Below are 20581 nucleotides of genomic sequence, written 5' to 3'. Positions count from 1 at the left end.
CCTGCCCTCAAGCATCTATACTTGCTCAGTGAGAAGTACATGTCCAAACGGCATTGTCTAGGATTCTTTTGGTGACAAGTGACAGAAAGCCAATTTAAAATGGATCAGGCACAGGGAAAATTTATTGGAAAGAGTTTTGCTAATATCCCGCAGGAAGAACTTTGGGGGGCACGGGATTATAAAACAGCCCTTGATCTGAAGGAATGCAGGCTCTTTCCCAAGGGCTAGGGGAGCCCATAAGAAAGATAATAATGTGATTTCTGCCTGGAAAGCACATGGTATTTGGAGCCAGGAAGCCCAGCTTTGTTGTCCACTAGCTTAGCAAATAGAATAAAGTCTCAGTTTCACCACCTCTAAGACAGGGACAGCTCCTTCCTTGCAGAATTGTTTTGAGGGTTAACACGATGCATGTAAAGTGCTTACTTGTGGCACACAGTAAGAGCTCAATTAATGCAACTGTGGTTGTTATTGTTCTAATAGCCAATTGGTTGTTCTGGAGTTGCTGAGATCCCCATGGTCTGGAGGAGGGTTCAGAAAAGAGATGGGCTTCCGCTGGGCCTTGCAGGCTAGGGAGGAGGCGGGTGGGCAGTCAGCAGGGTGGAGTCACCCGGGGAGGGCACAGTGTGCGCACGGGGTGGGGTCAGGAGCCAGCACTGCGTGTTCAGGGGACAGGGCAGGCTGACCTGGCTGGAGAGGAGGGTTCACACAGGGGCAGCTGGTTAGAACAATACTCAGCCCTTGTGACAGCTGGTTAGAACTGCCCGGTAATCCTCTCTGAAACGCCTGCCCCTTTGCCAAGTAGAAATTGGCATCCTTTGCTCTGGCCGGGGACTCTCTCTCCCCTGCCTGCGTCCATGCAGGCTTGGGCAGTGGACCCAATGAACTGTCCTCGTCCCTTGCCAAGTATCCAATTAAGAATTGCATACCTGGCATTTCTGTGGAGCTGGCCTTGGGAGTGTGTCCAGAGAACGGGTCAGCCAGGCTCAAGGAGGGCAAGGTTCAGTGACCACGGAGTGGCCAGGCTGGGGACCCTCTGACTTGGGATGACTTCTGCCCAGGCTCTCTCCCTCTCTCTGTGCAGTTAGGGACGGAAGTATCAGTGCAGGATTTAGACACTGTGGTATCCAGGACATTTTTCTTGGAAGAGCCCAGGGAAGCCACGCAGCCCCTACCAATGCCGAGTTCGACTATCACTGTGGGAAACGCAGCTGCAGCTCCTGTTTGCAAACCTCCCAGGAGGGGCTCACTGCCTCCCACAGCAGCCCTTCACTCTCCTGAAAGCCTTAGCAATTTGCAAGCTTTTCCTTACACTGAATTAGGTACCGACACTTACTCATTTCTTGTACCGATTTTGGTTTCATTTCTATGTGTCACATAGTTGCAAGGGTGGATAACGTGATCTGAATAGCTCTGAACAGGGCCCACAACCTAGAAGAGGAGATGTGTAAATAAACAATGTGATGAAGGGAGTGAGAAGGAAAGGAGGGCCGTAGGTTCTGGCTGAGAACAGAGCCACGCCCACCTCATGGCTCCAAACTGGACACTTGTCCCCAGGGGTCCCTTTGAGGCAAGGCCAAGAGGGAAAAGACCACTCAGGTCTTGGGACAGGAGGCTTGCTGGAGATGGCCCTTCTTAGAATCTCCCCCAGTAACAACCACCCTTTCGATTTTTACTCTCTGCGAAAGGATAAGCGAATCCTCTCATCAGTGACGGCCCTTCATTTCTTCTATGAGTTGAATAAGACAGTCCGTGCCCACAAGGAGATCACAGTTGGTGTAGTTGATTTGCAGTGTTAGTTTCAGGTGTACAGAAAGGTGTTCAGTTACACATATGCATATACATGTATTTTCTTTTCAGATTCTTTTCCATTATATGTTATTTCAAGGAATTGAGTATAGTTCTCCGTGCTATACAGTAGGTCCTTGATAAGTGCTCAGGCATCCGGCCGTGAGAACAACAGGCCTTCAGATGCCAGCCCCTGGCAGGGCCTGGCAGGTCCACACCAGGCTGAGGGATTCTCCCTGGGCTGTCTGGGTCTATCTGTGATCCCAGCGATTGGAAATCGTGGGGTCTGTTATTGACCCTGAGATACAGGAACCTGTGGATTCCTCAGTTCCGGTGCAGCCTCCTGGAAACCCAGGCACCTGTCTGTCTGCCTTTCTCTTTTTCTCAAAGGAAAATGAACCAGGGGAGGTCCCCTTCCAGAAGAGGACACTAGGAGCTTGCTGAAGTCTTTAGAAGGGTCACACACTCAGAAACTCCAGTGTCAGAGATGAATTACCCAGTAACTCAGTCTAGTATCCAATTTTACAGGTGAAACTGTGGTGCAGGGAGCAGACGGGGCTCACCACCCCCTAGAAGGGGCTGCCCCTGACTATGGGTTTAATGCCCTTTCTCCACCTTCTAGTGCTGGGCACTAACTTGTGTCCATCAGCCCTAAACCCACCTTTTCTACCCTGCTCTGAGATGCTTGGACTGATACTCTGAAACCACATTTCCATTCCCCCAACGAACTCTGCATTGATTTCTCCAGCAGCAGGTGTCAGAGGGAGTCTGTGAAGACACGGGGGAGTGCTCACTCTGTTCCTGCTTCGGAGCATGACCCCACAGCTCCTCCCACTGTTCACTACAGTGGACCCCGGCAGTCCTATGGGTTCAGGTGACAGTTTCCACGCCCCAGGATCAGCCTTATTATGCCCCCAACAAAGAAAGACCCCTCCCAGACAACTTCAATCCCTTCCTTAGACGTCTGTGTTCCAACTTCCTGGGGGCCCCTCCTCAGAGGTTCTAAATGTCAGTAATCCCAGCATCTCCTTCCGTTTCCCTGGGCTGGGGGCTGCTTCTGCAGTTGCTACTCTGTAATTTCCTAGCATCTCCCCCCACTTTTTTTTCTTTCCAGTTCTCGCCCACCTGGTAGATGGTTTTTTTTTTTTTTTACTAGCTTTTCTCTGTTCAAGTGACTGGCGGAGTTTCTATCTCCTGATGGGACCCTGACTGACGCACTACTCCTTCATTTCAAGTATAATTTAAAAAGCTCCATCGCATCCTTTTTCTCCTCTGGCCCTCATTTCCTTCTTGTGAAGCAGGGCTTATTCATGTTATTAGGGAAACTGAGGACTGGGTAGCTCAGGCCACGCTTCCAAGGCCCCTCAAGTCATAAGTGGTGGGGCCCAACTCGACTCCGGGTCCCCCTGCCACCAAGGGCATGCGCGTCCTTCCAAAGCCTGGCTGCTTGTTCTGGTTACGAGGGAAGAATCCAAGATCCCCACCTTGGCTGGTAAAGCTGAGGTTACTATGCACTCTGTTACAAGCGTTATAAACCCTGTGCTTTAGGGACTACAGTCCTTGGAAATAAGGAGGCAGGAACTAGGACTTGTTAGTGAGTGCCCATGATAAATTCCAGAAGGAAGAAGGCTTCTCAATAAAATCGGCTTATTGTATGAGGCTTATGCATTCTGAAAGGAAGATACTGTGAAAATGACGTACGTTCTTGCTTAGTTCTCGTTCTTCTCTCCGTGACATTATACTGGCTGCATGTTTTACCACAAGCATTTTGGTCGCACGTTTTTCTGTGGGTCTTGTATTTATGGGAGTTTTGGAGCATGTGAAGAAAATGTGTGTTTATCCATAGTATCAGGGATTAGGGTTTCCCCTTACTGGGGTATTCTGTTGGAGTGACCATAATCCTTACTTTGACTGACCATTTGAAAACAGAATAAGGTGGCAAACACTTGTGTGGTATTTACAAGGTCCCAGGCGCTGTTCTAAGTGCTTTCTGTATATTAACTGACATACTTTCCACAATAACCCTAAGACAGGACTGTTCTGTCTTTTTCATTGATGTCATTATGGCATAGGGAGGTTAAGGAACTTGTCCAGGGCTACACAGCTGGCAGGTATTAGAGCTGGGACTTGAACCCATGATATCTGGTTCCAGAATTCTTGGTCTAATCCAGGACACTGATCCTATTCCTGAGCTCACTCCTTTTTTTCTTTTTTCTTTTTGACATTTCTAGTTGCCAGCAGAGGCAGGTTATATGATCTCAAAAAAAAAAAAAAAAAAAATAGAAAGGCTGACCCAAGCTTGTAGGGTGTGCAGTAGGGTGGTGTAATGTTACTTTGACACAGAGCTGCCAGTGTTGGCCAGACCCCTCGGTGCTGGGGAGGGTGCCGGACTGACTGTGTTCATCATCCCGACTGTTCGTGCCTCTCTGTGCCCCACCCTTTGGAAGCGCTCTGCCTTGCTGAACCTGGGCTGGCTCTGTGACTTGTATTCAATTCCCATGTTGCATAACAAGTGGCCATAACCTTAGCAGCCCCAAACAACATACATTTATTACCTCACAGTGTCTGTGGGCCAAGAATCGGGGCATGGCTTGGATGTGCCCTTTACTTAATGGCTGCAATCAAGGAATTGGCTGGGCTGTCTTCCTTCCTGTAGCTCAGATTCTCTTCCATTCCCAAGGCTATTGGCAGAATTCAGTTCCTTGAGGTTGTAGGACTGAAGTCTCTGTTCTCTTGCTGGCTATCAGCTGGGGGCTACTCTCAGCTCTGAGAAGTCGCTCATGGTTCCCTGCCATGTGGTCCTCTTACAACATGACAACCCGCTTCTTCAAGGTCAGAGGGAGAAACTCTTATTCCAGCTGGCTAACATGTAATCTTGTATCACATAATAAAATCATGAGTATGACTATTGTACCTATGCCATAATCTATTGACCAGAAGCAAGTCACTGGTTCTGTCTGTATCCAGGAGCAGGGGCTTATGCAGGGTATGACTCACTGGGGCTCATCCTAAAATTCTGTCTAGCACAATTGTTTTGCCCAATGGGACAGTAGCAATCTTGACACAAGCAGAAGCTTGGAAATGTGCTTGCATGTTTCTGCTGGGCCCCTGGCATTACTCTGAGTTCATGCCTGGCTAATCTATTGGAAGGAAGAGATGTGTGAAGAAATGCTGAGACATCCCAATTGGAGCTTAGACCAATTTAGAACCAGTCCCACTCCAAGATCCCAGCCAAAATCAGTAGAGTTGCCTGTCAAACTGTAGCTGACTGTAGATGCATGAATGAGCCTAGTTAAGACCAGAACCATCAGCTGGCTGATAAATTCATAAACAATAATAAACAGTTGTGGTTTCAGCTGCTGAACACAGGCAATTTGTTACATAGCCCTGTTGTATCAATGGCTAACCGATACAGAATCACCATTTACTGCATATCCACTCCTTGCCAGATGCTGTGTTAGTTTTTCCATGTCTGTTTTCTCATTTAAGCCTCAAAACAGCCCTGCAGGAGAATTTGGATCTATTCAGTATTTTCATTATTGATGTAGGTGAGGATATCAAGATGATGAGTACTGATGGCCAACACGCACATGAGAAGATGCTCAACATCTCTAGTCATTAGGGAAATGCATATGGATACATTGAGATACCACCTCCCACCCCAGAGGATGGCTACTGTTAAAACAAACCCCATACAAACAGAAAATAACAAATATTGGCAAGGATAGGAAGAAATTGGAACCCTTGTGCACTCTTGGTGGGAATACAAAATGGTGCAGCTGTTATGTAAAACAGGGCGGCAATTCCTCAAAATATTAAACATAGAATTACCGTAAGATCCAGCAATTCCACTTCTGAGTGTGTACCAAAAAGAATTGAAAGCAGGGTCTCAAAGAGCTATTTGCACACCCGTGTTCACAGCAGCAATATTCACAAAAGCGAAAAGGTGAAAACAACCCAAGTGCTCATCAACGGATGAATAGATAAACAAAATTAAAAATATACATATATATACACACATGATAGGTATCCAGCCTTAAAATGGAGGGACATTCTGACACATGCCAAATTCTGCTTATGTAGACTTGCGCATTCTGACACATGCTGTGACCTGGATGGACCTTGAGGACATTATGCTGGGTCAAGTAAGCCAGTTACAAAAGGATGAATACTGTATGATTCCACTTGTATGACCCCTAGAGGGGTCAAATTCATAGAGACAGAAGATAGAATGATGGCTGCCAGGGGCTGGGGAGAGAAGGAAATGGGGAGTTAGTGTTTAATGGAGACAGAGTTTCAGTTCTGGAAGATGAAGAGAGTTCTGGAGATGGAAGGTGGTGATGGCTGCACAACAATGTGAATGTACTTAGCAGCACTGAATTGTACACTTAAAATGGCTAAGATGGTAAATTTTACATTGTGTGTATTTTACCAAAATTTAAGAAAAGATTATGATGACTCTGTCATCTACTTGCAGTGCAGATCCTCCTGTCAAGGGTAAACAATGCATGGAAGCCACCAAGTCCTTAAGCTCGTGGGCTCTGATGGGAGACTAGCTGGGTTCAGGTCTGGACCCTAGCTGTATGACACAGAGGTATGATCTCGGTGATGCTACTTAACCTCCAGATCGGCAGTTACCTCACTTGCAAAAATCAAGATAATAATAGTACCTCGACCCCAGCGTTGCTGGGAGGATTGAGTGATGGGACACAAGGAAGGTGCTGAGCACAGTCCCTGGAAAGAAGGAAGCGCTCAGTAAATGCAGCTGTTTTTGGTACCTGATAAAAGATAACACCTACCCCAGTTATCCTGGAAAAAAAAAAAAACAACACAATAGACACTCATCACAATGCAGAACATAAAGAACATAATTAAAAATCTTGGCAACTGAAAAACAGTGTATGGTTTCATACCTACTGTGTGATCCCAAGAACAAACTTGTTCTTTTCCCTTTGGGTTAGTATTCAAAATTAAGGGAAAATTGCCCACAATCAAGTCTGGGCATGATGAAAATGGGTCACAGTATAAAGGCTTTCAGAGTCAAATGATTCAATTAGTGTTGAAACGGCCTAGCCACAGCACTGGATTCCCTTCCCTGATCTCTCCAGCTTACAGACCCTTCTCCCCTCTGAGGCCCTGAGCCCCTCTTGAAGGTCTTGGTATGTGCTGTCTCAGGCCTTGCTAGCTCAAAACTGGTGGGCTCTTTGAGGGTTGAGGTTGCATCTGATTAACTCTCCAGTGCATCACTGTGCTGCTGACACAAAAAAGGCCTTTCTGAGCACCCAGATGATTGGGTCCATGTTGTTGTGAGCACTCAGGGACATAGTTCGATGTTCCCTAAGAACTTAGAGGTAAATTTACACTTGGAAAGTTCAACTTGAAAGCTCGCACATAATGGATCACAAAAGAGAGGCAAAATTTAAGCATGAAGACACCCAGGCCACCTAAGAACTCAGTATTATCCCCTAAAGAAAAAGTGTGTCTATGGCAGGAAAATAGGGTGTGAGAGGATGGCTGTGTCCCAGGTCCCAGGCGAGTCCCTGTGACGTGCCCTGCCAAGTGAGAGTCCTTGGTTTCATGCAGGAAAGAATTCAAGAGTGAGCCATAGTGGAGTGAAAGCAGATTTATTCAGGGAGATACACATTCCACAGACAGAGTGCGGGCTGCCTCAGAAGGCCAGAGGGAGGGATCGCGAGGTTCAGCGTTGTTAGTTTTTGTGGGCTCGGTAACTTCACGTGCTAACAAGCGGAAGGATTATTCCAACTACTCTGGGGAAGGGGCTGGGATTCCCAAGAATTGGGCCGTTGCCCACTTTTCGACGTCTTATGGTCAGCCTCAGAACTGTCCTGGCACCTGTGGGAGTGCCAATTAACATGCTAATATGTTACAGTGAGCACATAACGAGGCTCCAGGTCTCCTGGAGGTCAAATCTCCTGTCATCTTGGGCCTAGTCAGATTTTAACCAGTTTATATCCGATCTTCAGTTGCTGTGCCATTCTTCTGATGCTTGTACCCTGCCCCTTTCCCTCCCGTCTCATGTCCATGAGAAGGTGACCTTGGTGCCTGGTGGTGGCTGTGGTCACGCAGCCTTGGAGGAATGGAAAAGGGAGTCACAGAGGCAAATATCAGCAGGACCAGCCCAGCTCTCATCAGGGAAGGAGTCATACCTGGGTGCACTGGGTAAGCTGTGTCCACGGTGGAGGTGGGCACGCTGGGCTGTGTAAGCCATTGTGGTCCCGCTGAGCGTGCTGCATAGACCTGTCTACAGGGAAATAATGTGCTGGGTATAGGGACCCAGATATTCTTGTTCCTGTATGGGGGGCAGGATAATCCTCCACCCCACAAATATGTCCATGTCCTAATTCTTAGAACCTGTGACTATGTCATGTTACATGGCAAAGGCAAATTCAGGTTGCAAATGGTATTAAGGTTGCTAATCAGTTGCTCTTAAAACAGGGAGATTATCCTGGATTATCTGGGTGGGCTGCATGTAATCACAAGGGTCCTTAAACGTGGAAGAGGCAGGCGGCAGCAGAGTGAGGTCAGAGTGATGAGCTATGAGGATTCAACCCATGCTGCTGGCTTTGCAGATGGAGGAAGAGGGCAGAGAGCCAAGGAATGCAGCCTCCGCTAGGAGCTGGAAACGGCAAGGGAACAGATTCTCTCTTAGAGCCTCCATGGGAGCCCGGCCTGCCGACAGCTTGATGTTAGCCCAGCGAGACCGGTGCCAGACTTCTGGCCTACTGAACTATGGGATAATAAATTTCTGTTGTTTTAAGCCACTAAATTTGTGATGATTTGTTACAGCAGCCACAGGAAACTAATACAGCCTGGCAGTGATCTCTCAATGCAAATGAACAAATTGGCATTTTGATTTACGTTTCCGTTTCAGGGTATGTGGTTTCAACTCTCCATGGGCTGACAAAAATCAGATTTCTGACTCTGCAAAGCTAAGCCGACTCTGCTCCTGGAAGGCGTCTCCACTAACAGACAGTAAGAATTTCCGTATGTTGAGAACGTCCTTGTGTTGAGTGCTTTACGTGCATTTCCTAGCATTCTCTCCCCAGCCCTGTGAGCTAGGTATGCTTATGTCCATTTTGTAGATGAGGTGACTGTGGCCCAAGCTGTACCAAACCGATTCTTCTGGATTTACATCCCATCTGGGTGTCTCTGTCATTGATTGATTGATTGATTGAGTATAGTCAGTTTACAATGTTGCATCAATTTCTGGTGTACAGCACAGTATTTCAGTCATACTATATACATGCATATATGCCTTTTCATATTCTTTTTCATTATAGGTTACTACAGATACTGAATATAGTTCCCTGTGCTATACAGAAGAAATTTATTTATCCGCTTATTTTTAAAATTTTAATGAATGAGTGAATGAATTTTTTATTGAAGTATAGTCAGTAGTAATGTATCAATTTCTGGTGTCCAGCATAATGTTTCAGTCATACGTGTACATACATATATTCCTTTTCATACTCTTTTTCATTGTAGGGTACTACAAGATACTGAACATAGTTCCCTGTGCTGTACAGTAGGAACTTGTTGTTTATCTGTTTTACATATTGTAGTTAGTATCTGCAAACCTCGAACTCCCGTCTGGGTGTCTCAGTGCTCGTGCCTCACGGCAGTGCTGTCCCAGAAGCTCCATCTCACGGAGAACAGTCCATCTGGTCACGCCCCGTGAGAGCCGGAGCTGGATGGAAGCGGGAGAGCGAGTGTTCCTGCCTTGATGCTCAACTGGGGCTTTTACTAATCTGTAGGGAGAAGGGGCTGGAGTGCAACCCATACACATTCTCAATTATTTGCAAAATGTTGCCTGTATACTTCTGAACCCTCCCTGTTTGTTAACTGTTTTACCCACTATATATGGTTCATCTCACTATGTGTTCTGTTACTCTGAATTATTAATCTTATTATTTCTGTCTTAAGTATTTCTGGGTGAAAGCACTCTCATAGTTAACCTCAGCCAGGAATGTTCAACCTGAACCAGGAGTGGCTGCCCTGCACGCAGGGAAGGCAGCTGACAGACGGTCAGAGGAACCGACGAGGAGCCCAACGTCCTGCACAGCTGAGGGCCTCCTTTTTTTAACATAAATCCCGTGGTGGAAAGCTCAGAGATATAAAACCAGCACCAGCAAATCCATCTGATTTCCCCCGTGCCTCCAGGAATGTGGTTGGTCTGCAGAGCAGAGTTGAGAACAGATGTCATTTGACCACGCTCTGCTCCAGTGGGTCCATATGACCTGGAACATGTGACCACCACTCCCTGGGTCCTCCTGACTCACTGGGTCAAAAAGAGAACTGGCCCTGACGGTTGGGGTGACCTGCCCAAGGTCGTGCAACTGTCAGGTGGCAGGGCTGGGATTCACATCCAGACTCCAGGCTCCGACACTCACGGGTCTGGCTTTATCTCAGCCTCTGCTCTCCCTGCCGCGCTCAGCCTGGTGCCGCATGTCCGAGGAGCCCTGGAGTGCTTCCTGGATGACGCTGACGTCGTGCACGACAGAGCGAACTGGGGCCTCTCTTTGTCTTCCAGGGGTTCTGCTGGGTGGTTGCAGGAAGCACCTGCTCCCATCATTTGCTGACTGGGGATATTCACCTCTGGAAGTGAATCACTTACCTGCTCAACTGGCTCAAGATGTAGGCTGCAAGGGTCTCGCAGCTTTGCTCCAAATTTTCCCTCCAAGCAAGCACATAAGTGGAGAAGCCCCTGATTCCAACCAAACCCTAAATTGCTGCTCTTGTTCCCAAAGGGAAGAAGAAAATGTGTCCTGGAGGAACTCACACTGGGGCCCCAGGTCAGGTGCCTCCCTTGTTATCTGCACCGTCCTCGCTGTTCACCCCTCTGCAGACAGAAATTGAGGCTCAGACAGCGGCCAGACCACGGGAGGTGGCAGGTTCCCCAGGACCTGGTTTCCAACCAGTCCCGCCACCTCCTACTACTGTGACCTTGGGGGCTTTCCCCAGCTTCTCTGAGCCTCTGTTTGGTCGTCTGTAAATGCAAGGTCGTGTAAATGCAAAGTCCAGGAGGCTCAGTGTGAACCGCAGTCTCAGTGCTGGCATCCTCAGTGCTCCCCGGGGTGGGGGGGCAGAGCACAGGTGCTCTCTCCAGCTGTCTCCTAATTTCAAGAGTACATGGGTCCTGTCACCCCAGAGGAAATGCCTGCGTGGATCCCATAGGAATCGGTTTAGAGGCTGTGTTCTTCCTTATTAGCCTCCCTCAACGGATGTCTGCCTTGCCCACCTGGCAGGCTTGGGACTGATGGATGAGAGGAGGAGGGCAGATCCGCCCGATGGGTCTCCCCGCAGGAAGGAGCCTGGCCCTGGGGACAGCCACCCACACAGCTGCGGCCACACAGCTTTCCAGTCTCCTACCCTGCTCACGACTCCCGTCACCCTCACGGGAGGAGGTGGTTGGAAAACTCATTTGCCTGGACTCCAGGACACTGTCTGGTCCTGGGTTCAGGGAAGGTAGCAAGGGGCCCGCACGAGGGGCTATCTGTTGATTCGGTGGCTCTTCTTTTCCTGTCTTGTTGCTCTTATTTTGCTCCAGCAATGGCTTTCTTTGTGCTGCCTCTGAGAAGACCCTTGGGAGAGGCTGGCTCGGGGTCTTCCTCCCAAATGCATGTCTGGCTCAGGGCTGCTTTGATGGATAGAGGCAATTTTCCTTGGAAATCGGCTGCGGTATTGGCAGTTCCGTGGGACATCCGTTACTCTCCTCCCGGAGAGAGATTTTCCAGGGGGCGGCACGATGGAGCGATGCTCTTCATGAGGGGGTGGGGAAGCAGAAATAACCTAAAAGGAAAGGCATCTATTTAAATTTTTTGCAGAGCTGCGCCTCCTGCATGTGGGTCCAGCCCACTCCTGAGAAGCAGCTCCTTTTGGAAAACAAGGGGACTGGCAAACGGCTTGTTAAAGGTAAGGGAATGAAGAGGAGAGGAAAGAGAAGCCTGTGTGAGGAGAACCAGCATCTCCGGCTGGACTGACAGACCGACCCACTGAATCCAAGGACCCTTGGTTTTCAGTGGAGACCAGAGAGAGCGCGCTAATCGTCACAGGACGTGCCGCACAGCGTGGAAAGTGCTGGGTACCCAGGAAGAGGGGGGCAAATCAGCATCCTCACCCTCTCAGAGCTGACAGCTCTGCCAGGGAGACACACACAAAAATAGCCCTCTTGATATAAGAGCGCTAGCATTCCTGATACGTGCTTGCTGTTTGCTGGTGCTTCAGAAGCATCCAGTAATTTAAGTTCACCCAAACCTTGTGATATAGCTGTTATGATGATCATCTCCACTTTCCAGATGAGAAAACTGAGGCACCGGGCAGTGAGGTGACTGGTCCAAGGTCATGTCTAATAAGGGGAGGAGCTGGGATTCAGATCTTGCCTCTCCAGAACCCACGCCCACGCTCCTCACTGCCCCTCCTTTCTGTCTCTTGCCCACCCCAGGAAATACAGACAAATCCGAGAGTTTTAAGCGGTGCGTTTGCTGGCTCTTAAATCCCAGGTCCCGATTTGGTCAGCTCAGTGTGCTTTTCTCCAGATTCACTTCTTGAACCTTGGCCTTCCTGCTTCTTCTTGTGTGACTCACCTCCTTGCAGCTGAAGGGCAGAGTCTGGAGCCTGCAGGGGGCAGGATGGGAAAGCAGAGGGTCTGGGCCCCGGGGAGCTGCGGTCTTCATCCCTGAAGCCTCTGCTTGGCACCTGTGAGCTTGCTCTGTGCTGGGCACCGGGGGTGCGCCTGCTGTGCCTTCGGGATCTTGCTGTCTACCCAGGGAACCAGACATTAACAGATCGACACTAGAAACCCGGGTGAATGCCATGCAGAGCATTATAACCAGCTCGTGAGATGAAGTGTCTATTTTGAGCTAGATGACCAGATGAGGCCTCTCGGAGAAATGACATTGAAACTGAGATTTTAACCTCAAAGTGGAGCTGCCACAGGAGGACAAAAGGAGGGGCATTCCAGGGGGAGGGACCTGCAGGGGCCGGGGGGGGGCTGCCGCGTGGGCAGAGGCTGTGTCGCTGGAGTGTGCTGGGCCGGCAGTGTGGGCGAGGTGGGTCGGGGGCGGTGAGGGGCTGGGATGCGGGCCTCGCGGGTCATGGTGAGGGGTTAGGATTTCATTGAGGTGCGTTAGGAAGCCCTGGAGGCTGTGAGCAGGGGAGGGACATGATCGGAAGAGACACAGTCACTTTGCTGCCAGGTGCTCGTCATTTTAGCACGAATAAGCCTCCGAGGCCAGTAGTGTGGCCTGACGGTCAGAGCTCCGCCCTCGGGATGAGAGCCGCCATTTCACACGCACACTTGTTCTTCCTCTGGCAGATGTTCCCTGGGCACTGACCACGGCCCGGCGCTTTGCGTGGCACTGAGGATACAGAGGGGCCTGGGGCGTATGCCCGGCCTCCAGCATCTCCTGCGTGGGGGCAGAGTCAGCCTCCCAGCTGCGACAGGACTCAGGAAACAGCCCTCTGGTCCTTTGCAAGATGCACCTGAGACAAGTGAGAAACTAAGAGTAATTTTCTGACTCTTAAGAAGTCTTAATTAAAAGAACACAAATACTTACAAAGCAATAGGATAAAATATTAATGGAAACACCGTTTGTCTGGTCACGGCGACTCACGGAGTGGGTGGTCCTTGCAGGGGCGTAGGCGCTTGTCAGCAGGAGAAAGGGTGGGGGGATGCTCAGCAGAGGGACCAGGTTGCTCGGCCCCCCGTGTTCCAGATCCTCCTCCTGGGAGCACAAGGGCCACGAGGTCAAACTCGGGGGGGAAAAACCCTTGTCATCTCTCCTTCCAGTGGCCTCTCATTTCAGCCAACATCCTTTCACGTGCAGGGAGGGGCCTTGGGAAAGCTCAGAACTAGCCAAGTCCCCAGAAGCTAGAAACTCACAAGACCTTGCAGACCACTGGGCCTGGCAAAGAAAAACCAAAACCAAAACCAAAACCACCAAAACCACAACCTACTTTCTTCCCCCTAAATCCCAACGCCTGTTAAACCGCCATCTGGTGGCTCAGTGTGAAATGACAATCCATCCAGTCCCAAACAAACGTTCCGTTGTTCTCCACTCTGTGTTTACTTGGAAATAAATGTATTTACTGTTCTTCACTCCGTGTACCTACCATTCAGAGACCTGGCAAACGTCACCCTGTATTTCCATCCGCAAATAGCTTCTGCCTCCTTAGTAGTTATTCCTCACCCACGTGTTTTTCATTTATCTCTTGAGAAACTGCTATTATATCTGCTGGGCTTTTCAACACCTGCCTTGCATTCGAGGTATCTGTGAGTGTTTCCCTGTCTTCCCAGACACGCCACAAGCTTCCAGAAGGCAGAGAATCAGACTGATCCCCTTCTGGGTTTAACAGAGGGAAAGAGCATTAATTAGGACAAAGCCGATGGTGGCCACTTGTACCTTCGAGAGGAGTGTGTGGGACACAGTTCACACAAAAAGGGACATACATTTCTATTCATCTGTTTCCTTTGCTGAGCTTCGTGAGCGAAGAAGAAAACGTCATGAGTGGAGCCCCCGCTGCTGATGCAAAGCCAGCTAACAGGTACCGAGTGCATGGGAGACCTGCATGCTTAATCTTTCTGCATCTCAATTCCGTCCTCTGTCCGGTGGAGGTGATGGTGCTTACCGTGCAGACAGCGCAGTGAGCATTAGCTGAGTTCCTGCATATGATACGCAAGAAGCTTGCTTTTGGTTTTGGTTTTCTTTACTGGGCCCGGTGGTCTGCAAGGTCTTTTCATTTCCAGTTTCTGGGGAGGCAGCTAGCTCTGAGCTCTCCTGAGGCCCCTGCACACTGTGGGCCGAGCGGCTCTGACAGAGACCGGCTCGTGGGCATGCCGCAGGATGGTGGCCACCATATTGGTTTGTTGTGAAGATGAAGTCTGACAATGCCTGAGAAGTCCTGGCACCCGGCCTGACATCAGGAGGACAGTCAGCCCAGGCCAGTGTTGGGGGGAGAGAGGGAGGGAGAGCAGTTACAGAGTCAGAGACCTAAGAGAGGTGTCCGTCCGCCCGGATGGGGGTCCTGGACTCTGACTTGGACGTAACGACGGTCGAAACGCACTTGGAGACGTTTGGGGTTAACAGACTGCAGACTGGCTGTGAGATGACACGGGGGGAGAGGAAAGCAGCCCGTGACGCCCGGGAGCTGGCCTGGTCCGCCCGGCCTGGCCTGGATGTTGTCGTGATCTGTTCTTGGTCATTTGCAGCCACTGAAGTCTCGCTTGGTTCGCTTGGTGCGGTGCTGACAATCCGACAGATTTCCTGAAATGCCGGGTCCAGTGAGTCGCCCAGACGACGCCAAAGGGCTGTGTGTTGGCGCCTGCCTTCAACCCCCGCTCACACGGTCACAGCTCTGCCTGGGCCCTTCTTCCTGCTTGCACAGACCACACAGGCGGCCCGAGGGGACTGCTCAGGGCTTTCCTGTGGCTTTTCTGGGTGTGGGCACAGCCTTGTGTGGTGTGACCTTCTGGGTTCCTTAGGTCTAGAGGTTTGATCAGATTCGCTTGTACCATTACGGCAACATAAAATGACATTCTTTTCCACTTGGACCCATCCAGGTTTGGCACAGTACACAGCACTACACTGCATAGGGGACTCAGGAGAGAGGCTAGCTGAGGAGATGCTGCTGTGTTGATTACGAGGATGGGTTTGGCACAAGCAGGGGCTGAGGGCTGTCCCAGGCTAGTCATGCAGGGAAAGGCCAGGGCTTGCAGACCTGCCTGTGCAGAGGGAGCAGAATTAACTCATCTTGTTTTTCATCTGTGTCTTCTCATTGGACGTGTCTGCTCGCGGTCCTCTGCAGACTGACTGTACTGGGGAAACAGAGGCACCTTGGAATCCTGCATAGAAATCTCCAGCAATAATCAGGCCTCTGGATGATGACATTTACCCCAGAAGATCGTTCTGATGAAATAAAAGCTGTTACATAGATTCAGGAGCATGTGTTCATCGTCAGCTGAAAGTTCTCTTTGACTTCCTCCCAGTGCAGAGCCCGACCTTGCGTACATGCAGTTTACTTAGGAAAGTGGTCTTGAGGAAGCGGAATGTGGAAGTGAGAAGAGTAAACCAGGGAAGGAGAGGAAACCAAAGCAAGGAGGGAGCGAGCCAGTCGATGCTGCAGGTAATCAGAGCTCAGTTTGGCTGAGGACCCTCAAGACAACTGTGTTGAATGCACTCTGGAACTTTCCACCTGAGAGATGAGAATGAGGGTCTCCCTCCTTGGCTCTCACTCCCGTGCACGGAGAGTGGACACAGGGGATGTCCACGTGCATCTTCCAGGTGTGCGCCTGCATCAGAACGGCTGAGTTAGTCCTCACACGTGTCCGACAAGAAATTCACACGTCGGTGCTGATACAGGAGGTGGGAGTCACATGGTACGGTGGAGGCAATGCACTGTCCAGACGCACCTGTGTGCTGCTGTTTGCTACGGGAGTCAGAAGGCGGGCTAAGAGAATGCAGTGGGTGTGCTGGGGGTTCCCGAGGCCAGCCTTGGGTTTGATGAAACTCAGAAAAGCTGTTAGCGTCGCAGTTATGTTTACGACAGTGAAAGGAAGAATCAGCACAGGAAGGGGTGGAGGGCAGAGTCCAGGAGATGCCAGGCACAAGCTTCCAATGGTCCTCTTCCCGGGGCGTCCCATGGTCAGCATTTCATTCCCCCGGACAACATGTGATGTGTGACAACACACAGGAACTGTTGCAAATCAGAGAAGCTCATCTGAGCCCTGGTGCCCAGGGCATTCACCGGGGGCTCAGCCGGTGCCTGTACATCCGACCTCAGCTGCCCAATATCCAGGCGCCGTAGGCTAACCGGGCTCTGCCTGCTCTCAGATCTTCCTGGGCATCGTCTAGGTTTTCACATATTTTCCTGCTGGGCTGCAAGATGAATGCCAGGTAAGAGGAGACAGAGCCCCACGGTGCCAGGACCAGCCACCAGGCTGGGTGTGGAGGGGCTGCCAGCCCCCAGGGCTTTCCCCTTCCCTTCCAGCCGCTCTCCTCCACTGGCTTCAGAACCGAGGAGATTTGAAACAAGGCACATTCATTTCCCTCTCTTTCCTTTCTCTTCTCCAGCGAGTCACTAAGGCTTGCATTTTCTCTCCAAAATGCCTCCCTAGAGTTTCTCTTCCTCCTCACAGTCCACGTCGGGCCCTGGGGACATCCTCTAGATGGGTCTCCTGCCTCTCTAATCTCTCTTCCCTCAAACCGGCTTCCCTGTGGTCCCCAGGGGATCATTCTAAAACAAAGAGCGTCCTGTGGCCATCTGCATTTCTTCTTTTGGAAATATGTCTGTTCAGTTCTTCTGCTCGTATGTTAAATGGGTTGTTTGTTTGTTCGCTTTTTAATTGAAGTACAGTTGATTTAAAATATTGCATTAGTTTCTGGTGCACAGCGTGGCTGGGCTTGGAGGGCATGATGCTAAGTGCAGTGAGTCAGAGAAAGACAAACACTGTAAGACGTCATTTCCATGTGGAATCTAAAAAAAATACAACAAACTAGTGAATATCACAGAAAAGAAACAGACTCACAGATGTAGAGAAGGAACTAGTGCTTACCAGTGGGGAGGGGGAGGGGGAGGGGCAAGATGGAGGTGGGGGATTAAGAGCTATAAACTATCGGGTATAAAATAAGCTACAAGGATGTGCTGTACAACATGGGGAATGGAGCCCATATTTTATAATAACTATAAATGGAGCATAACCTTTAAAATTTCATGAATCACTATATTGTGTGCCTGCAACATGTAATACTGTACATCAACTATGAGGTCATAAAATAAATACATAGATTTAAAAAGACTTCGAAAAAAAACAACAAAAACAAATGAAAGTACGGCTCCTCTTCAAAAGTTGCAGCTGCCTTCCATGGTCACCACCTAACTTCAAGCTCTGGGGACGGTCCCCAAGCCCCCCGGGATCTGGCCTTACTCTGCATCTGAGGCCTCAGATTCAGTCGCTCTCAAGCGTCAGCTGCAGCAAGCTGCCCGTCATGTAAGGCCCACTCTGTACTGTCTGCACCGCCTCCCTTGACCACCACGTTCTGCAAAGCCTGGTTCAAAGACGGGGCGGTTCCTCTGGTGTCTCCATGTCAAACTAGGTTTCCTCCCGAGTGTCCCAGAAAATGCTAATAGTCTTTCTTTTTAGTACTGAATTTGCACTTAAAAAACAAATCGTCGTTAGTGTGGTTGTCCCCTCCCCAGATGGACCCTGTGCGGTGGGTGGCGTGCAGAGAGCAGAGTCCACTGATTTCACCAGACTCTCAGTATGTGGACTCCGAAAAGCTAAGAACAACTGCTTTAGGCAATTAAAACGGTCTCTATCAAGAATTATCCTGATAGATATGACTTACTCTTCAGAACTGCCAGAGAGAGGAAGTCCTTTTGAGGACGTGGCATAAAGGGGAGGCAGAACTGGTAAAGGGGTATCAACCGGATTCCGAACCTTCGGGCACCGTGGCTCTGTCTGTGAGCTTCTGTCGGATCCTGCTGAATCCTTCACGACTCTTCCCCATGAGACACGGTCTACTCAGCACCGAGTCTATGAAGCGTGGCTTGGTGTCTGGCACACAGCACGACTATGAAGATGTCAGTGGAACTGTGAGGCCTGGGGAGCAATGGGTCTTTCTCTGGAATTCGATTTCCCACCTAAGACGAGGTGGGTCTCTTTGTGAGTTCAGTCTGTGACTATGGGGAGATGAGGTTGCCGTCTTTTAATTTACCACTAGGCGGCGCTATTGGCCCGCCCTTGAGTTTCTCCATTGTCTCCGCCTGCGCGGTGACCATGCATTATTCAAAAGGATGATTGCTACCGACTGTTAGACTTACCGTGTATAACGGCACATAAAAGCGATCCATAACGAACGGGGTGGGGCGGATGATTAGCTACATCCGACTCCCTGGTACCTGCTTTTGCGCGGATGGTACCTGCGGGACCAACACCACCTTGCCTACACGCTCAAAGGTTCACTGGTTTCGTTGTGAAAACCCACAGGTTGCTGTCAATTATTTCAAAGGGATGTGCCTTCCTCGCTCCATGAGGAGGGTGGGAAATGATTCCTCTACTCTCGCCTGCACCTATTTCCAGCCTCAACTTTAGTTTAGCGACATTAAACTGTATACCTTACAGAAGTCCGCTCCCACCCCGAGGGATGTGCAGGAAGTTCTAAGCGTGTGGGCAGCAGTGGGAGGAGGAAGTGTGGCAGCCCCCAGCTAGGCTGGGCAGTAGACGAAAGTTGGAGGCTGCTCCCAGCATCCCTTCTTCCCTGCTGTGGTCCTGCCCTCCTGCCTTCCTCAGGCCCCCTTGCTCTAAGCTCTTGCCTCCAGGCGGCAGCACCCCATAACGCAAAGCCCTGGAGCCCGGGTCAGGGCAGCGGGGTTCTGGCCAGGGCTGGCTTTGCCTAGAACTTCGGCTGTGTGATTCTGGGCAAGTTGCTTCCTGTCCTATGTGCAGCCTTGTTTCCTCGTCTGCAAAATGAAGATGTTAATACCTGCTTTATCGGAGTATGTGAGGGATCTCCATTTACTGGGATATGCTCTCTCAGTGGGAGGCATTTAGAGAATTAGAAAACGCCAGGTTCCAGGTCTTGATTTGTTGTGTGGTCCTGGGCAAATCTCTCTGGGCCTGAAATTACTGATCTGCAACAGACAAGGTTGGAACAGCTGATGCTTAAAGTCTTTTCCATTCCAATCTTTTATAAAATGTACCTATCCTGTGTTCTACACCGTCACAGCCTTGACCTGGAAAGCGATCGGGTAAATTATAAAGAGTTACGGAAGCAAATATATGAATGGGCAATCAGGATGACCTGGTGTATTCCTCTTGCGTGATTCACTTTTTACCAGGGGACGGAAATGTCCAATACTCTCTTTTCCTGGTCTGCTGGTGTTACTGTTGCAGCTCAGAGACGACTCCCCTGCCCCCGAAGCCGTCTCTAACATCCCCAGGTGATGTCAAGGCTTTCTGATGCTGTTCTTGCAAAGCGGACCTCAAAACCCCCAAATTATATTGTTCATGTGTATGTCTTTGAATTGAGTCTTATTTTTTACCCCATTCTTACTGCTTTTGATAGCATGGTACAGATAAAACTTACTTCGTCTTGTGATGATACGCACGTGCTCACCTCTGTATCTGTAAAGCAGGTATCTGTGGTGGGGCGGTCAATAATTTCCGTACTCTCAACAGGTGATGCAGTGCTTGGCACATGGTAATCACTTGAGAAGAGATTTTTAGATGAATGAATGAGTGAAGAGAGTGGATGGGAGACAGAATGGATAAACAAATAAATGAATGACCTGTGTCTCTAATAACAGGTTTCAGGCTCCCTGGATGAGGATGGATTTTGAAGAACACAGATGAGAATAATCCTTTTTACGCTGCCTGAACAGAGGATGTCAAGGTCATACATTTGCAATCCCAGGCTCAGTCTTTTTTTTTTTTTTTTGTATTGTGTGTGTTCAAGTATAGACGTCATGTTCTCTTTTATTTTCCTTGAAGGTTAAACTTTTGCTTTTTTTCTTCTATAAAGATGTTTTAAAATCCCATCTTGAAGCTTTAAAGATTTTTTTTCTCGCAGCAGCTAGATACAGATCTATAAAATCCACCCACCTTACGAATGAAAATGATTGATATACATCAGAAAAGTTATCTGCCCCGGATAATAAAACCCAGCTCATGTCTCTCTTTACAACATCACTCCAGGAACTTAACTGAAAAGGGAGGTTCCTTGGAGACTCAGTGGTGGGGCATTTAGGAACGAGGACAGTCGGTGGTGGGAAGGGAAAG

The 20581-nt window shown here is 49.5% G+C and overlaps 1 long non-coding RNA gene across 2 annotated transcripts in view; it reads left to right on the top strand.

Annotated features, from left to right (window-relative positions):
• Window positions 1-20333, top strand: part of LOC116148958 (uncharacterized) — a 31183-nt gene extending 10850 nt beyond the window's left edge. The window contains exons 2-8 of one of the 2 annotated variants that reach the window (XR_004132597.2): window positions 8678-8778; window positions 10337-11271; window positions 11631-11718; window positions 13121-13296; window positions 14102-14349; window positions 15014-16697; window positions 20110-20333. This is a non-coding gene — a long non-coding RNA (uncharacterized LOC116148958). Of the gene's footprint in view, window positions 1-8677; window positions 8779-10336; window positions 11719-13120; window positions 13297-14101; window positions 14350-15013; window positions 16698-20109 lie in introns of both variants that reach the window. The other variant, XR_010377008.1, reaches the window with a different exon arrangement.
• The last annotated feature ends 248 nt before the right edge of the window (window positions 20334-20581 follow it).

The sequence above is a fragment of the Camelus dromedarius genome, chromosome 20, assembly GCF_036321535.1.
Source record: "Camelus dromedarius isolate mCamDro1 chromosome 20, mCamDro1.pat, whole genome shotgun sequence".
Taxonomy (NCBI): Eukaryota; Metazoa; Chordata; class Mammalia; order Artiodactyla; family Camelidae; genus Camelus; species Camelus dromedarius.
Note: the sequence above shows the minus strand (reverse complement) of the source record. Positions and strands in the feature narration are given on the sequence as shown.